The 15,543-nt window shown below is 31.9% G+C and overlaps 2 long non-coding RNA genes across 2 annotated transcripts; one reads left to right on the plus strand and one right to left on the minus strand.

Annotated features, from left to right (window-relative positions):
• Positions 1-4,968: 4,968 nt before the first annotated feature.
• LOC143252815 (uncharacterized) lies at positions 4,969-11,020 on the minus strand. The gene is made up of 2 exons (XR_013029161.1): positions 10,511-11,020; positions 4,969-8,793 (listed from the first exon to the last, which is right to left on the minus strand). It is a non-coding gene; the product is annotated as an uncharacterized LOC143252815 (long non-coding RNA).
• On the plus strand, positions 5,187-6,246 carry LOC143252814 (uncharacterized). The gene is made up of 2 exons (XR_013029160.1): positions 5,187-5,310; positions 5,852-6,246. It is a non-coding gene; the product is annotated as an uncharacterized LOC143252814 (long non-coding RNA).
• Positions 11,021-15,543: the final 4,523 nt, after the last annotated feature.

Here is a 15,543-nt window from a genome sequence, read left to right on the forward strand (position 1 = left end):
TTTTACTTGTATCAAACATCCTATAAAAGTTAAACTACTCTATAAAATCCCATAATAATTTAAAAACAACTATTACATTTTATAATAGTGAAAGAAAAACTATTAAAGCACTCTCATATCCAATAATAATTAAAACTACCCTATAACATCCCATAAAAGTTAAAGATAAACACTATAACATCTCAAAATAGTTAAAATATTATAATATTCCAGAATTCAATCACTCGTCGTGGATCTAGTTGAAAAATATTCAGTTCTAGACCAGATAGAAGACAATTTGTAAGCCTGTAAAATTACTATATATAAACTGTTATTTGTAATAACCATTATTATAAATTTTATTGTCGTTTGTATATTAAAATACATTTGTTTTATGAAAGAAACTTGTGTGTATCAATCATGCTGGCAAATATCATAAATTTGTTACATAATGACATTCAATTAACTTCTAGGTTAAAATTAATATTTCTGGCTATTTTAAATTATAATACGAAACGTACGAAGCATAATAACTCTGAAACTCGTCTGGGATAAATTATAATACTTAATTGTGGTTTGCTGCTATCTTGTCTTCTTAGAAAAAATGAGTGATATGTTCGAAAGAGACACGTAAGAGTGATAAACAGTTCATATTTAGTTTCATTCGCATATGTATCGTTGTTAGAATAGAGTGAAGCAGATGTTAAAAAAGTTTGTAATTCTTTCAATTATATAAATCTTAAACTGCAGATATTTATCATGTTGCTGTTCTTTTAGTTCAAAGCATCACAATAGGCTATCCGCGCTCTGTTTCCCACAGGAAATCGAATCCGAAATTATGGCGTTGTATGTTCGGAAACATACGAAACCAACCAGAAGACGTTTATAAGGTAATCATTGCCAACCAGTTATGCTCTAAAATTCGTTAAATGTCATAAATATGTGTCTTATTCAACCCATTTAATTTGTATGAAAAATAGAATTAATGCCTTTATCAGCAATAAGCCTAATATTACCAATACAACACTTTATGCAGTGTTAAAATACTAAAAATATGTGTCGTGTAATTTAAAGGTTGTTAGTGAAAGAAATCCAAAACAACAAATTACCCAAAGTTTTTCGTATTTTATGAGGTATATTCGCCACTATAATCTTTGTGGCAAAAATATAATACTGAAATCTTAGGTTAATTGTTTAAAAACTACAGAAAATGTTTGAATGCTAATGAAAGAAAATTGAAAAAATCCCAAAATCGTAGCACTAGCTCTGAGGGGTAGAGGTGAGATTTTCACATGCAAAAAGGTAATTATTAAGTCCGCGATACAAAAAATTTGTTCGTTTTTCTAATTTCGCGCAAAGCTATACAAGAGCTCTCTGCGTTAGCTGTCCTAATTTAGCAGTGTAAGACTAGAAAGAAAGCAGCTAGTCATAACCACCTACCGCCAACTCTTGGGCTACTCTTTTACCAACGAATAGAGGGATTGACTGTCACATTATAATGTCCCCACGACTGAAAGGGCAAGTATGTTTGAAGTGAGAAGGATTGAAACCCGCGACGCTCAGATTACGAGATTTGGAAAAACTAGTTTGTATGAGAATAAACCAAATACGGACGTCAAAGGAAAAACGGGCCCGGGAAGGCTAGTTGGTTAAGGCGCTCGACGCGTAATCTGAGCGTCGCGGGTTCGAATCCCCCTCACACCAAACATTCTCGCCCTTTCAGCTGTGGGAGCGTTATAATATGAAGGTCAGTCCCACTATTCATCGGTAAAAGAGTAGCTCAAGAGTTAGCAGTGGATGGTGATGACTAGCTGCCTTTCCTCTAGAGATAGATTGCTAAATTAAGGATGGCTAGCGCCTATAGCCATCGTGTAGCTTTCAGCAAAATTTAAAAAACAAACAAACAGAGAAAAGACTAAAACACGAGTACAAAACAAGTAACAACAAAAAAAATATTTTTTACATATTTGAAAAATTAAGAAATGTTGGAGTATATACGGTTTTAACTGGTTGGCTTTCAGGTTCTGATTAGAACTAAATATAGCTGTTGAAACTAAGGAAGAACTTATTTTCATAAGATCAGAAAAGCCAAGATTGTGTCTATACCACGATGTGAAATCAGGCTAAACCCTTAATATGATATTCCTTGATCCTAGATTATTACCTATGTTATTAGTTCTTCTCATTACACATATTAAAAAAGAGAAGATTAACTTTTAACTCAAACTAACTTGTGCAAATCGCTCATTTCGCTTGACTTGGATACGAACTATGCTTCATTAAAGATAATGTACAAAGGTTTATTTGGTTGAAGTTAATGAATGGGCTATCTCTGCTCTGTCCACTACGAGTACCGATATAGAACCATAACCAAGCAAGTGAAAGTTGTTTTGGAATTATTGCTGGAGTATGAGACCTGAACATGGATAGATGTTTAATTCACGTTTACAATTATTCATATTATATTTACTACATTATTAACCAAGTACGAAATATCTACATGAAAAGTTTAAAACTATTATTGAATACGCCCGAGATAAATATTTTTATAGTTATAGAAGGGTATACTACAGTAGTTTTAACTGAATTTAAAGTTCACTCGTTACTGGTCTGAGCTTGATGTCAAATTAAAACGTGAAAAAATTTCACGCTCAGTTCACAGCATGCACAACATGATCTAGGTCAAATGTTTCACCTGTCAGGCTCAAAATCCATATTTGGCTATCACTTCTTGGAAAGCGGGTAAAGTCACTTTAATCACTCCTCAGAATTAGCAACAAATTGGCAAATTAGTTTTGATGAGCGCAATCTCAAAGTAAATGACGCTAATCCTTAAATGTGCTGTATACTTTGTATATCTAAACCTTGTCAACGTATAAAAGTATAACAGATTGTATGGTGATCATTCACATTGGGTTACGCTAAACATTAGTTTGTTTGTTTTTGGAATTCTGCGTAAAACTACACAAGGGCTATCTGCGCTATTTTAACAGTGTAAGAGTAGAAAGAAGGCAGCTAGTCATTACCACCCATCGCCAACTTTTGGGCTACTCTTTTACCAACGAATAGTGGGATTGATCGTTACTTTATAACGTTCCCTCGATTGAAAAGGCAAGTATGTTTTATGTGACAGGGATTCGATGACAAGGGTCGAAGAATTATTCCTCATAACAACAGCGTTTTTTTAATGATATCTGAATACTAAACTTCATTTACGTTTTTGTGTGTGTACTTTTTTCATATACCAAAGCTACATCAAGCTGTCTGCTGTGTCCACTGAGAGGAACCGAACCCCTGATTTTAGCGTTGTAAGTCCAGAAACTTATCTCTTTTTCACCTGGGGACAATTTCACATGAAACCTGTATACTAAAATCGAATTCATAAATAATCCACCATATACAAAGTACAAGCATATTGATGCTTATTATTCTAAAATCTTGTTTTTGTAGAAAATCTTTATAGCGATTACATTGCTCCGTTACTAAGGTCAATAATCATGAAAATTAATAAATGTAAGAAAGTATTAAATTGTTCAAGAAATATGATTGGTTTTTCAGAACTTGTTTTGTTTGCTTGTTGTTGAATTTCGCACAAAGTTACTAGAGAGCTATCTGTGCTAGCCGTTTCTAATTTAGTAGTATAGGAGTAGAAAGAAGGCAGCTATTCATCACCATCTACCGCCAACTCTTGGGCTACTCTTTTACCAACGAATAGTGGGATTGACCGTTACATTATAACGCCCCCACGGTTAAAAGGGCAAGCATGTTTGGCGCGACGGGGATGCGAACCCGCGACCCTCAGATTACGAGTCGCACGCCTTAACACGCTTGGTTATGCCGAGCCGGAATTTCAGAACTTTGATTGTTAATATTAAATAGTAACGGGAGATCATGTTATGGACATGAAGGTGATTTTTCGCTAAAAACCGAAATAAATAAGCCGTTTCTAACCAACATATAATGATGCAGTAAATCCAACAGCTGATTTTAAAGTTTTTCAAACATTATCTACAAATAAAGTATTGTAGCTCTTCAACATGTGAAACAGTCTAAACGTTCTCAAATGAAATGTTTGGGGCAAAATCAAAGATAATCAATATTTGTATAATCAAAGGAAATCTAAAGAGGTTGCCTCTATAAAATAAGTAAATTACAAATGTCGTCTCTCAATAAAATAACAACAAGTAAAATTATAAAACGGATCGAATTACTTTTACATTTATTTACAAATTTTACACGGTATATTGATTTTTTTTATCAAAAGAAAACTGAGAGGTAGTCGTTTCTCACGAACCACATAGCAGGTTACATCCTGTACATTCTTCACATTGATTATTACTTCTGAGAAAGGCGTCAAGTAAATGGATATTAAGCGGATGAACAACGCTTATCTTACCGGAAATATAATAGGAAAAGGATGTTTGTTGCGGATCCATAAGTTTTAGATGTTAGGTATCAAATTCCAATGTTAAATGTTCCCTAGATTCATGCTCTGCAGTTCTTTGAAACACAGTAAGTAAACGTTTTCATATAATTATCTTCTTTTCAATCTGAAAACACAAAAGGTAACAAAAATGAACTGGATTATTAACAAGAATATTAAGATGGCAAAATGTAGCTTAAAAAATAACGTTACTTTTGATTACTATGCGTAATTGCATTCTGATTTACTGAAATCAAAAACAGTTGAGGTTTGGTTGGTTAAGCAAACTGGAATATTATGTGTTACTTAGAAGTATTATCTGGATATTAATATGTTCCTCTACTCTAATCACATCGAAAAATAAATAAATTAATAAACGAGTAATGGCAAAAGCTATTAAAATATACAGTAGTATAACCTTCTACTTATAAAGATAATAATGTATTGTTTCATTTTTCTTTGCCTAGACGAAATTATAAAACCATATCTCAGTCAGTCTTTACAATAATTCTTCTAATGTGTATCTTAATTTTCACTTATTTTTATTATTTTATGGACTTGAAGTATTTTGTTGCTTTTAGCGGAGATGTAGTAAAAGAACATATTTATTATGTTTGACAATAAAAACTCTGAAAGAAATGTGGGAGTAAAAAATCAAATTACTTTGGCATTAATTTTTCAGTCTGGTGTTAAAGATAGTTAATTTACATACTGATAACACATGTGAACAAACTTTCTAGGAATTCGTATGTATATTTTCTTTTTTCTTTTCTTTTTTTTGAAGACGAGAAAATAAAAGTGATATCATGATCTGGATATCCAAACTTGTCGTGATTTGTTGTATTTTTATGGTGAGTGCAGATGTACAGGGATCATCTCATTCCAGCTGCTTACAAATGCACTCAGAGGTGAGTTAGTTTGGTTTGTTTTCAATTTCGCGCAAAGCTACTCGAGGTCTATCTGCGCTAGCCGTCCCTAATTTAGCAGTGTAAGACTAGAGGGAAGGCAGATAGTCATCACCACCCACCGCCAACTCTTGGACTACTCTTTTACTAACGAATAGTGGGATTGACTTTAATATTATAACGCCCACACGCTGAAAAGACGAGTATGTTTGGTGAGTTAGACACTCTTACCAACTTTTATGAATAGTTTTAATCTCTAAATATGTGTATAACAGAGATTATTAATACATATTCACTATCAACATAAACTCCGAGAGTATGTATGTATATCTAATTACATTATAAACTAATCAGCCTTGGTGTTCGTTCGTGTATTTTACAAAAGTATTATAATCGTTAATAGACTGTTGTAAGAGCTCAACAAATACTTGCTGTTTTTATTTTTAATAACATATGCATAAAAATATAAATAAAGTTTCCAATATATACATGTATATAAATATTTTGTTGAGAGACATTTTTACCTCTTTTTATTTGATAATAGTGCCAAGTTGATGGACGGTCAAACTCTCGCTCCTGTTGTCCAGAGCTGCGCTGTAGAAGCTATTATCCAGGCTCACCATCAGGAAGCTGCGTTGAAAAGAGCTGGATACCTCACGTTTTGGTTTCAGCAGGAGGCCGTCACAAACATAGCATTTTACTTTACGTTATAAGCACAAGTTTTGCTTCTTTATACATATACACGAATTTCAAGTGTTTGATGTAATGCAATTATTTGGCGTACAATAACATTACGTAGCGGGTAAATAGAAACATTATACGTTATATAAAATGACGTGTTGACATATAAACTGTTCCTTTCCTACAATATGTGTTGTTTTCTAGTTAATCATGCACTGTAGTCTCTCTTTACCGTAATAAATAGAATTTTGCCTCGTATCGTATGTTCCAACTGTTTATTCTATCACTATCACACCTCTCATTAACAGGAAAAAGAAAATTTTGTGTATGCTTTCGAACAATACTTCTTTATTTAATATATACATTAGAAATACTGTTATACAAAACTAAACAATAGCATCAAGTTCATTGTGGGCAAAACGCAGATAGCCTATTGTTTAGTTTTGAGCTAAGATAAACACATAAGCAAAAAATAATAATTCCAGATTCGTTTTGCTCTAATCTTGCACTGTATATGTATAATTAAGTACAGTACTACTTAATAGTTGGGATTGACAAGGTTTTCAAATAATTCACGCAACGTAAAACCACCGGCCATTCAAATTATTTGTTAGGATATATTATACGAATAATTAATGATCCCTATTTTCGTTAAAGTTTCTTTTTTTATCATTTTCTAATTTGTTATATGTGAAATTGGAACTATATTCCTCTAATTTATTCATAAATATTGATATGTTATTTCTGAATTACTTAATCTTAAAACTAAACCGTAGATAAAACATCTCGTTAATTTATAATACTAAATTGATTTTTTTCTTGGTGAACATTTGAGAGTTGTTTATGAGAATTTTTATCAAGCAAAAGTATATGGAATTTAGGCATGAAATAAAGTGGTTATTATTCCACGCTGCGGATCGCAAGATCACGGTTCGATTCGCGATATGCCATTGTTCACGCTCAAAGTTTTAGCTTCGTAGGTGTCATAAATGTGATATTCTGTTCTGCTATTTATTTGATAGTAGCCGTGTAGATGGCGCACATTGTAGGCTGGTTGACTTTCCCATGGTAAGCATTTCTGATCTTTGTTATGATGATACCTGAACCTCGAGGTTTATGACGTGACATTCAGGTTAAAAATAACTTTTAGATACTAGTATGTAATGATCTTAAACATTCCAGAACGTCTAAAAATGAATTAAAACATTTGTTTCCTCAATAACTAAATGTTTATGCATGTTTCACGACCTTGTAAATCCATATTAAATTATATACTTTGTATATATATATGCTATTATCTTGTTTTTAATTATATACGACTACAAATAATTTTGAAAACGTAGGTCTAGTCGGTGCTATTCGACTGGGTACCTAAGCAGGAATACTTTTAGACCTCTCATTTCCTAAAATAAAACAATTGCAATATTTCCACAAGCCAAAAATACAACACATACTAACACTTGTTTGAAATTCATTTCTACTCGCTAATACCACCGTTCGGTTATCATGTACAATACCAATATTGTACACTTAATCAGCGCAAACGCGTCGCACACGTATCTGAGGAGAACTATCTTGCTGTTTTGTTATTTAAACATCCACAAGTTCCTGAGTGATATATTTTTTCATCGTTCCTATTGAAAACACTTTTATTAAATAGTAAAGCATCCAAACAGACAAGAATGTAAGGTATAATACAAATAATGATTTTAAAAATTTATAATTGAATCAGGAGCTCCTTGACCCACTCTTAGACGTAAGTGATCGTTTAGCAATATTATCGAATCTGTAGTCAAGAAAATAAATATTACAAGTGTTCATAATTTTGGATTAACCTTTACACTTGTTTAGAATTGAAATATTTAGAAATCCCGAACTTTAAAAATAAAAAATAACACTTCTAATATTTCCTTTTATCAAGCGTAGCAGACGCAAAAGATGGTCGAGAAGGCGAAAAATATTGTTATTTACAAAAGTTTCGTGCATTTCCATCTTTAGCAAAATTGGAAAATAATTTTATAACCACATATTATATCATTAAATAATATTATAATACATCATCAAATAACTTACTTGACACATTTTAATAGAGAGTAAAATATTTTATTCTTGTTAAGCGCAAAGTTACACAATTCGTTATCAGGTTCAAAATACCAATTCTAAATACTATAGTATACTGATTTTGAGCGCGATTGTCAACCCTTATTCACAGCTTACTTTTTTCTTAATACAGTAAATATAAAAACAAATTACTTGCTGAAAATTTCATTAGAAAATAAAAACTTCGTAAAAATAATTAAAAATTGAGCTTATAAAAACTATAACAAATTAGAGAATTTTAAATATGAAATCAAACATTACATAAAGTAAAATTCACCACAAGCTAAATTGTGGGTAGCAAAATGTTCCGTACCTGCTTCCATCTTATGCATACATTTCACACCACATTAAAAAAAATTATAAAAGTATGTATTAATCTCCAGGATTGACAAGGATACACAAATACTTCACTAAGTTAACCAAGCATTATAAACAACCTTTCAAGGAAAATTGAATTATCTGGAATTTCTCGTAAAGCTACTCCATGGACACCAGCGATAGCTCCCGAATTTAGCAGTAAAAAACTAGAAGAAAAACAGCTAGTTATCAGCACCCCTTGGTCTAGTCTATTACCAACGAATAGTAGGAGTGTCCGTCACCTTATAAAGTGGATGAAAAAACAAGGCTGTTTAGTAGAATGGGGATTTGAATTCACGCATCTCAGGTTGTGAGTCAAGCCCTCCTGTCCACCTGGTTATGCTTAGCCTTTACAGAAAGAAGTGATTTTAAGACCTGGTTTTATAGAATCTTGTTTGAAATGACCAGAGAGTTTTAATACTAAAAAAGAAGAATCTATTACTTATGATTTTTATACATTCTCACAATATATATAATTTACCATCAAAACATCCATCTGCAGCATAAGTTTTTCATTGAAAGAAGATTGTAATTTTGTTAAAAATTTCAGTTATTTTTGATGAAACAGTAATCATAAAACCTAGTAATCATAATATACTTTAGAAACTTTAAAAAAGAAAATTCTTATCTCATTTCATGATTAAACAAGAACATGATATGTCGGTATCCCTTATAGTTTTTAAAAATGTCTTGCATAAGTAAAATAACCTGTAGATACACATGCTAAATTATTTCAATCTACAAGTCTACGGATTTACGACGCTAAATTTAGGGATTTGATTCCCCTCGTTGGACATAGCAAATAGTCCGATGTGGCTTTGCTATAATAAAAACACACACACACACATCTAATCTACAAAAATGGTTATATTTTGCATCCATGATTTATTATCAAGTTTAAATTCCACGATTGATCACTTGTTTTGTTAAAGGTAAATAATATAAGCAAATGCTTATGTTGTTTAAGTACAAAAATAAATGGAGAAGCGACAAAATAAATAAATGCTGATTTAAACTATCGTTTGAAAATAAGTAATGTCCTAGTTTGAATCTAACAATACTTTCATCTTTAAAGGCCTTTCTATCATTATTTGTTCTGTTATTAATTAACAACTTGGATATGAATATATATATATATTTATAGGAAAATAAATTTTTACATAAAAATAATTAGCATGATAAGTTAAGAAAAAGAGAAGAAATAATGACATGAGGTTAGTGTCACAGTCACATGAGTGATGATTTGATAATGTTTCACACTCTTAACATTAATCGATACATTAAATATAGTTTATTATATTTTATAGCATAATTCAAATCTTTGTAAATATATATATCTCAGGACGGCTGGTATGGGTATTAACACTTTTACCAAAATAAAGCAGAGAACAACGTTTCGACCTTATTAACCTGAAGATGACCTAAGAAGCTCGTAACGTTGTTCTCTGCTTTATTTTAGTAAAAGTGTTAATATCCATACCAACTGTTCTGAAATATATTTTTACTTCAAGTGGGTTTCTTGTCGTAACAAATTCACATCTTTATTAAATGAGTACTACAGTTTCGAGATATAAGTATTTGCACATATCTGTTCAGATTTATCAATGACTGAAATATTTAAGCTAAAAAGAACATTCTCCATCTTTTGATATGGGGAATATTTTAAATAAAAATTTGTTTACGCTCACACTTCTGTCGTCTTTCAGTTTTTAAGTTGATTGATTAAGTTTATCTTGATTTTCATTTTTAAATACTGCTTTTGCATGTTTAAAGATACGTCTGTACAAAATAAATACACATACAATGCGAATTTCGTAATTTTTCACTAACTTATTTCTTTCGAAACCTTAAAATAGTTGTAATATTAAAGTTATATAGATATTTTCACCTTTCAACCTAGTGACAACTAAGACAAAAATGAATGAGCGTAGTAACTAAAGTGTTTAAAATATTTAAAAAAGATGCGTAAGTAACTGATAATATCTGGAACAATATTTAAAAAAAGCAATCGTTAAAAGTCTTTGAAAGTTCCGAAAGAAAGAAACAAATATAAAACTTGTCTAACCTGCTTTGGAGTATCCTGTTTTACTCTCCCAACTTCATATCTTCAGTGGTCTAAATAATGTCAATGTTCTTAGGTGTGTTTCCTGTACATACTGACTGAGGTTTTCTGATAATAAAAATTATCAAAGTACTGTTTACACTTGACGTTAAACTAAATAATTATTTGAAGTGTTAAAACTTTATCGAAGTATTCTGAATTCTACTAAGTGGCCTAGACGTTTATATCTTTACGCACTAATAAAAAGCACAGTTAGTAGCTTGAAAGGAATCGCAGGCATGGGCGTCCACAAAAACTTCTCTGAGTAGGTCTGTACCCTAGAGTAACGTAATACATATAAACTGAATGAATAAAGAATGAACTGTGAATAGCCAAATTCTAATCTAAACTAGTTAATGTGTTTTCTGTACATTTAAACAGAAGGGGAAATTATTATAAAGAGATAATGAAATGTTGAAATAACATTAAACCTATCCTAATTCTTGCGATTAACACGAGTTTTTTATTTGTCTATTCACGTAGGTTCACGTATATAACGAGATTACGCGATCTTACCTACCTTCGAATCCTGCGTATATCTGATTTGTCTTTCCTAGATGCGTCGCCGGTGCTAGGCCGTGCGATCAGCCAAAAATTATCCAAAGTTACCATCATTTGCGGACCGAGGTCCGATTGGTCTTGGTCTAATAAATGCAGTTGATAAGGCAGACACTTGAAAGACTTACCAATGAAAATACAGACACAAAGAAATATCCTTCACTTGAATATAATAATACTATAGCACACACAAATAAAGAAATAGCCGAAGCTTTCAAAGATCAACTTCAAAATACTTTTAAAACTCACACTGATCCAGATATGGATACATATTTCTACAATAAAGTTACTAATCACATATTAAACAATAAACATCAATTTGAACCAATTTTTCCAATAAACATAACTGATACAAATACAAGTTTCGACACAGATTGTGCAAACACGTTATTAACAAATGAAATATCCCTTCAAGGACTACTCGAAGCAATAAAAAACACAAAAACAAAGCACCAGGTGAAGATGAAATACAAGCTATCCTTCTAAAAAAGAGCACTCCGAAATTGTTTGACTACCTAAATTCACTTTTCAACCTATCTCTATCCTCAGGATACATCCCAGTTTCTTGGAAGCTTGCAAATATATTAATGTTCCATAAGGAAGGAAAGCCAGAAAATAAACCTAATAGCTACCGACCAATCAGCCTGACCAGCTGTGTAGGCAAAATTCTTGAAAGAATAATCAGTAATAGACTCTCCACATTCTTGGAGATAACATCAAAATTATCAAAAGAACAAAATGGATTCAGGAAATTTAGACAAACGACAGACCACCTAATCAGATTAACCGAAACCATAATAGATAACTTCAATAAAAAAGAATGTATTGTCGCTCGCTTCCTTGACATCGAGAAAGCATTCGACACTGTATGGCACGATGGTCTAAGGTTCCGAATGAATGAAATGGAACTACCGCGAGGAATTATTCGCTGGTTATCTAACTTTTTGTAAAATAGAAAGTGTAGAGTAAATGTTGAAGGAACATTTTCTGAATACTTTACTCCTGAAGCTGGTGTCCCTCAGGGAGGGGTGGTTAGCCCGATACTCTTCATCATGTATGTAAACAATATGCCACTGAGGGATCCGAATCAAGGATTCTCTTCACAGTTCGTAGACGATGTGGCAGTCTGGAAAAGTGCTGCAACACCCACGATAGCAGCAATTAACATACAACCGCAAATAAATAGAATAAGTGAATACTGTCAAAAATATAGAATAAAAATAAACACAGCAAAAACACAACTCATAATCTTTACGAAATTGACAAAACACAAAAAACAACAGCCAGAATTATATATGAATGGCACACTACTCCAGTTTGCCCCATCCGCAAAATTTGTAGGTCTGACCTATGATTCAAAACTAACTTGGATCAATCATGTGAACAAAATTAAAAATAAAGTCTGGCGAAGAACTAACTATGCTAGGAGTCTAACTGGTAAAACAGTGGAGCATCTACAGATAACATATTAAAAATCTATAAAACATATATTAGACCTGTAATGGATTATGCAGCTCCAGCATGGATAACTGTAAGCAATAAAATAATTAAAACCAAACTACAAACAATCCAAAACACACTCCTCACAACTGCATACAGAGTTTCAAGAACTATATCATCTCAGCTCATTCACAAATACTCGAACATACCAATCATACCAGATGGACTCCTACATAGTACAATAATGTACTTTAATAAGAATTTGGATGAAAAACGAATTACTATGCGAACTAGGCAGGTACCTCATACATGATGAAGCTAGTCCTAAATATCTCTCCCCAGTTAACTTATATTTTAAATATAAAAATAAATAAATATATATATATATTAAACAATAAAAATAATAAATATAAATATATATACATATATATATATATGTATTAAATAATAATAAAAAAAATGCCACCAACAAACTTGACATTCTGCTGATAGAATAAAATAATCACTATATATGAGCCGCAATACATGAACATTGCCCTGAAAAGGATCAAAATAATATTCAGTTCTACAATTATAAATACCAATCCGTCAAGAACATAAGTACGGAGAGGAGGAAGAGGTCATAGAGAACCTGACCCTCCAGGGTATGAACTTTTCTTACCCAAAAACCGACAGATATTCTTTCCTAGATATCAACAGGGTGAGTGAAGAGGTTATAAGTTGGATTCTTTGTTCGCATTACTGTTTCGTTCTGTTTTAATTATTTGTACACAAACAAGTATATATTAAATATTAAATTCAGAAAAGTAAATCATTAATTGTAATGGTGAAAAGAAATTAGCAAACATTCAGTTCTGTTCATACCACTACAGATTCAAAAAATTATCGGTAAATGATAACGTACAAAATAAAATATTAATATCATGCTTTTTCTCAGGGTAACCTATTTCCTATCTGACTATTGTTATCAAAACTAGTTGCAAAGCACATAAACAAGATGAATAACTCATCCGTAGACCTCAACGATTACTATGAATACGATATGGACCACGTAGAAATGTTCTTAGATCCCGATGATTCAGATTTTACTCCTGGATACTTGGATAACAATTCTGGTATGTAAAGACCAAACTACGTTCTACCAATGAAAATGTAACTTATGTATGTTTCAGATAATAAGTTCATTTCTTTATAAACCATACTACTTATATATATGTTTAGATACGGATTAAAATATCGATGGATGATAATTATAACAATTTGATTTTACATGAACTCAATAAAGTTCCTTAGAGAAAAACATCAGAACATTTACCACTATTTTGTTAACAAAAGCAATAAGACCTGAGAACTCATATAAGGAGTCTGCCAACTATATATTAGCGTTGTTTTCGTACTATATTTGCAAAGTTAACACAGAAACGTTAAAACGCATTTCAGAGCGTCTTTGTTTATATAAAAAAGTTGTATATGTATATTTATTTATTCAAATTAAATAAAACCTGCTTATTTTTATCTTGTGTTCTCATCTATCTAAAATTTTAAATGGAATAGAGTCAATATTTTTGAGAAAGAGCATATTTCTCTTACATGTATCACATAAGTATCTTTAACTTATGTGAAGGTCCTCCGTTGGGACAGAGGTAATTCCACGAATTTACAACGCTAAAATCAGTGATTCGATTCCCCTCGATGGACACAGCAGATGGATCGATGTGACTTTGCTATAAGAAAAACACACACATTCACATAAAGAAATAACACCTCTAAACGTCCTTTACTCTTGAATAGTAGAAACAGATTTTCCTTAGTTAATTTATAAAAAAACAAAATAAAATTATGTATTATGTAATATTCTGTCCCATAAGAATAATTAACTATTGAAAATAATACTGCTAAGTGTCATATTATGTCAAACTAAGTAAATCATATAAGAGCGCATGTTTGTATTGAAGGTAAAGTAAAATCATATGAACCCTTATGCACAGTTAATAAATAGAATTGATGCAATATTGTTATGAAATTAGACAGCGCATTCTCTACTTTGTCACGCAAAAACATTTGTTTCAAGTTAGTGAAAGAATCTGCCTCTTAAAATTATGGTATTGTCTGACTTAATAAAAAACACTTGTATAACATTACCTAGTTCATGTTTCACCTGGAACTAACATATTAAAGTAAAAACAGTTAAAAACAACAACAGGCAAAAAAAAAAGGAACTTATATGCTCACCACAGATATCGAAATCTAATTTTAAGCTTTAAACGAGGTAAGCCTGAAAACTTATCGCTACTTACTAGAGGGTAAAGAAGGAATAAGTCACACGATAAACTAAGTTTTAACTCGTAAGAGAAGGTGGGACAACAATAGTACCTTAAATCCGAATACAGTTTTCACCAGTAACGAACTTCTACGAGTAGAGTGCCTTAACCACCTGGCCATGCCGGGTCACTTACTTTTGTAATCATACCTATAATCAAAGCTGTTAAAAAAAACAACAAGTGAAATCGAGCTTTGATTATCCACATTTACGTCCCGCCGCCAGTGTGTGTGTATGTGAGTGCGTGTATGTTTTCTTATAGCAAAGCCACATCAGGCTATCTGCTGAGTTCACCGAGGGGAATAGAACCCCTGATTTTACCATTGTAAATCCGTAGGCTTACTGCTGCACCAGCGGAGGATCTGCTAGTGTGTTTATGAATGTGGTCACATGAATAATAGTTGCATACTTATTAACTTTAGATAGCACACCTAACACTTCTTAGTTGAAATAAACTTTAAACCGCGTTAATTGTTCAGCTTAACTGTGTAATATTTACATGCAAATGATTAATAAAATCAAAGAATATAACAGCTAAGAAACTATAGGTCGAAATTATCTCAACATGGTGGTTGCGAATTGAAACTCCTTCACAAAACGCGAGAGAAGTGATTATATAATGGTAAATCCCACTACTCGTTGGTAACGAATAACCAAAGAGTTATAGATATATATTCTA

This window comes from Tachypleus tridentatus, chromosome 6 (assembly GCF_004210375.1).
Source record: "Tachypleus tridentatus isolate NWPU-2018 chromosome 6, ASM421037v1, whole genome shotgun sequence".
NCBI lineage: Eukaryota > Metazoa > Arthropoda > Merostomata > Xiphosura > Limulidae > Tachypleus > Tachypleus tridentatus.